We start from the raw sequence: 5,302 nt of genomic DNA, 5'->3' as shown, positions 1-5,302 counted from the left end.
CCTCCATATTTCCCAACATATTTCAATGAATTCAAAAGTAGCTTGTTCGGAGTGATTTTTTTTTACCTAAATGAGACTAGCCTTGTGTGATTTTTTCTGAGCAATCGAATAAAGGCTATTTTAGGCTAAATGGAGTGAATATGTGATACCGTCAATTCCGGTTCAGCTTTCAATCATAGTGTTAGTTAATATAACTAGTATTGTAACATTTCCTCGCACTTAATTATTTATTATTGCGTTCTCAGCATGAGTAAAATTTTGCTTCAGTATAGCTTTTAAATTCCTTTTGCTGCCAGACATGTTGAGAACAGTAGCGCCCGGGGGCTCAATTGAGCTTTTTGGTGTGGGTGAGTGTGGTTAGCCGCTATAAAAAAACCCTTCAAATTGCAGGAATCGAGACCGCAGTAGGTGAAGAGAAATCTTTAAGGAAATGAATACACGTTGTTAGGACCCTGGAAGGACGCCGGAAAGTAGATTTTTGACGCCATTTTGAAATTCAAGATGGCGACTACCAAGAAGGCCAAACGTCAAAAACAATTTTAATGACTGAAAGCCGCACGAAACCTCCACAAAAAAATAACGAGTAAAGAAGCCGAATTTCGTTGCCTACAACAATCTTGAAATCCAATAAAGAGGCTTTCACTTAACTTTAAAATGTTGTTGAAGACTGAAAATGGCATGAATGAAAAAAATCCGACAAAAAATGACAAAATTATTTAGAGTATATGACAAATACAACAACAAAAAATAACAAAGTTATAACAAAAAATCGACAAATATGATAAAAAATTGACAAAAAAAATCAAAATAATGACAAATTGTAAAATTATTCCAAAATCTTACAAATTTTGAAAAAAACATGTTAAATATGACAAAACAAAACTGAAATATGGTAGATTTATGTCAACAATGTGTCATTTAAATTAAAAATTCTGACAATACTCATAAAAAACGACCAATATGTTTATGATAGTTTTATATAGTGACAAAACATGGATAAAAATCTGATAAAATAATGACTAAATATGGACATAATTTCGACTTATGTTGGGATTCGACCAGACTGAACTGAAAGCCATCAGCTTTTTTTTCGAGACACTTGATCTTTAAGCGCAAATATTTTAATCAACAGACGAAATTGTTAATGTTTACGAGCCAGAATCGATAGATTATAATTCAAGGAATTCGTTTCAGTCAATCATATTCACTTTCAACCTACCATATGAATTACACGAGATCCAATTTCTTTTGTTTAAACATTTTCACATGGCTCTCAGTTCGGTCTGGTCGAAACCCGGCCATATGACAAATATTGCAGTGAAATGACATAACTATATGATGAACACATGTGAAAATTGTGACAAATATATGTCATAGAATTTCAATAAACATGAAAAATATGAAAAAAAATCACAATAAAATGACAAATATGTGATATTTTAAATTTATTTTTCAAAAATATGAAAATTAAATAAAAAATTACAATAAAATATGTCGTTTTCTTGTCATATTTTCAAGCGTTTTTTAATATTTTAGTTAGAGCTGCTCAAAGTTCACATGGGGTGCTGTTATGTTGAAATCAAATCTTATGCTTTGAATTCGTCTTGGTACATCTTCATAGTCAATTTAAGAAAAAAATTTCTTGTTGTAAAAATCGAACGGCAACATATAATTTTCACACTTGTAACTAAAAATACATCATTGTTTTCATTTTTAATGCCAGAAAAATCCAGAACTTTTTTCGTTACTTTGAGAATGGTTGTTATTTATGATGTTTGCATTTTTTAGGATTTTTTAAACCCTTTTTAGTTATTTGATTGTATTTTCTTTAAGTTTTATGAAATAATGATGTTTTTCGTCGTTTTTGAAAATTTTATATTTTTTTATCATTTGTTATTGTTTTTATACAGTGCAAGAAATTCCTAAAAGTGCCTAAATTTTTATAAGGTTTATTCTCATCAGGAATTGAATTCAAAGTTACCCTTAGCAAACCAAAAAACAACAAAAAATCTACCCTCATTAGCTGAAAAAATCGTAAAATACGCATTTTTGGGGTGTAAAATCCTATAAGCACGTTTCATGATTAATAAAGAACACATCGAAAATAATTATTGAAAAACAAAATATTGATAATTAAAATTACTGATTTTCCTGTTGTCATAAAAGTGCCATATATTTAGAACTAGCTGACCCGGTGTGCTTTGCTACACTTTCCAAAGATAAATGTAATTTGGAAAAATTTATTCAAATTTAGATTTCTGTAAGCATTTTTAAAAGTCAAACCTCATCATAGTTCAGAACCAACAACTTTGAAATGAGAGCTTCAACTGGATTGCAATTCAAAGATAGTAAATATTTTTTACTGAAACTTGACCTCTGAATTTGTTTTTCAAGACCTGAAAATTGTACTCTGTTTTAAAAGTTTTATAATGACTTAAACAATGTCAAAATTTATGGATTTTGCACCTTTTTTCCCAAAGTGGGAAGTTACGAACTTCCATGAAAACATTTGTCACATTCATTTTTGAGTTATGCCAAATACCCGCCAAATATCCGTATGCCAAATACCCTCATATAAAATACTTCTTTGAAAAGCTCTTTATCTTAAACTTACATGGGAGCTCCCCCATCTTTTCCAATTTTGTCTTTCATTGCTTGAAGAAGGTAGGCTGATTTACCCGGCTCGAGTTTACATAAATTTCTAATCGAAAGAAAAAGATTCGTATATTGGAATTTATTGCATATTGTACTTTATGGAGATAGAATTTTGAAAACCGATCAATAGCGTGAATCGGGACAGTTTTTCGAGTATATTCCTAATATTCTGTATTATGAGCACTTCCAGCTCCTGATTAGTTTTCAATGGTGTATTTTTTTTAGTTGAAAAAATAAGCTATAGAAATTAAAAAAAAAAAACGATGAAAAAGATTTTTAATAACCATTTCAAACAGCTTTCTGCACCATCCTCGCCCTTCGAAGCAGTTTGAATATCTATCCTTTTTGCGCCAAAAATTATGTTAAAAAATGTTTCGCCATATGCCAAACTCGTGGACATGAGACATTACAGCTTGAAGTTTTCCCAAACAGCACTTGTCATGGTATGAAAATTATCGATTTTATATAGTGCAAATTAATTTTTTTCAAATAAATTTATTAAAGCAAAAAATAATAATATTTTAAAAAAATGTCAGTTGTATCACTAAATAAATTCTCAGCATTTTTTTTCCTCTTTGAAAGTCAAATATTGAAAAAAGTTGGCAAAACAAATTTCTAAGTTAACATTTGTCCCGTACGTTGGGGCAAGTGTAAATGCAAAGCTTATTTTCAAATGCGTCAGAGTAATAGCTTTAAAATGGATTTTATACTTATTTCTGTTTGTTTGTTTTATCAAGTTTCACTGATATATTTGCAGTATTCCTGCAGTACAAATTTATGTTTGTTATTCCACTTTTAACGAATGCTGTAGTTCCCATTTCCATTTCGAGATTCGTTTCAGTTGTGTATTTAGGCCGAAGAAACAATTTCCAGGAGAAAACATAATTTTTTATTTTTTTGTGACAGAGAAAAGTTGAACGTTTGAACATGCTCTAGTGTTCCTTGAATGAAAATTCTTTCGGAAAATGAATTCCCTCACTTTTGGTCAATAAAAATCACTTTATTTCACTGACACCATTCACTTACGCACACGTCAGTCCTATCTTATCTAATTTAAAAAAGGCTCTTAATTAGTTCATGTGTCGGATCGGATTTTTTGATCTTCTTCATATTTAAATGGCGCTTGATAAAACTTCAGTTATGTACATTTTTACATTTTAAACAAAAGGTTTCCGATCTACCTCTGTAGAAATCATATTATTCATATTTCTGTTATCAATATGATTCAAAAATAACCTGGCAAAATGGGTTAATAAATTTTATGTAAACTCTTTGCTTTCTGCATATTTTTCAATGTCCACAAAGTGTCATACCATTAATTCATTAGCACCAGAACTAAATTTATATTTTTTAAACAACAAATGCTACCTTCATTAAAACGAACTAAATATGGAAGTATTTTTGCAAATCTTTCAATTGGTTTTGATTCGATTGAAAATACCAATCCGTGTCACATCTAGGCGTCATTTATTACCACGTGCTGTGTACAATTGAGCAAGAAAAAACACATCTAGGTTGCATATTGCCCCCACGTGCATAAGAAATATAGGTACTTGGGTGAGAATCAGGTGCCTAATTGTTAAATTTTTTCAGCGATCAATGAACAGTATGTTTTGGTTACTATCCACTTGCGACGACGTTTGCTTGACCATAGAGACGAAAAACAAACCCCTCAAAGAAAGATAAACTCTAAAAATGGATGCCATGACTTTTTAATTTCAGATTTTGGCAAAAAAATGTATAGGTATGTTTTATTCGATCGGAAAAAATGTCAATCTGGGTCACATCTAGGCGTCATTCAAACCATGTGCTGTACAAATAAGCTAGGAATCAAGTAGAAAAAAATCACATCAAGGCTTCATATCGCCATCCCTTGCATTGAAAATATGCTTGGTTGAGAAATACGCGCCAAAATATTCCCACTGATCAGTATGCTATGCCATGGTTACTATCCTCTCGCGACGTTGGCTCGCGATCGACGCCTCGACCATGGAGACGAAAAACAAACCGCCCGAAAGAAAAAAAAATCTCGAGAAAATGGATGTCATGACTTTAATTTGTTTCGAAAAACTACAAATTTTGTATGGGAGCCCCTCCTTCCTTAAGTCGGAGCGGTTTGTAACTATTATAGAAACCATCCCCGGCCCCAAAAACCCTCATATGCCAAGTTTCACGATGATCGGTTCAGTAGTTTCCGAGTCTATAGGGAACAGACAGACAGACAAACATTCATTTTTATATATATATATATATATAGATTATCCAAGATTTGAGAGTGCTTTTTTCTTCTAGCCGACTTAAAAATTGTGAAATCTTCAAATTCTTTCGTATTTTCCACATCTTGCAAATCATCAAGAACTGAATTCAAAGATACACTTATCTGACCAAAAAACAACAATAATTCTATCCTCATCAGCTGATAAAATTTAAAAATACACATTTTTGGGGTGGACATTTCAGTGAGCACATTTCATGGTTTATGAGAAAACATCGAAAATAATGATTAAAACCCAAAAACTGTTAATTACAGTCACTGATTAACCTGTAATCATTAAAGTTTCAAACATTTAAAATATTCAAGATTTTAGCGATTTTTTTATTCTAGCTGACTAATAAATTGTAAATCATTAAATTCTTTCGTATTTTC

Source organism: Uranotaenia lowii, chromosome 1 (assembly GCF_029784155.1).
Source record: "Uranotaenia lowii strain MFRU-FL chromosome 1, ASM2978415v1, whole genome shotgun sequence".
NCBI lineage: Eukaryota > Metazoa > Arthropoda > Insecta > Diptera > Culicidae > Uranotaenia > Uranotaenia lowii.
Note: the sequence above shows the minus strand (reverse complement) of the source record.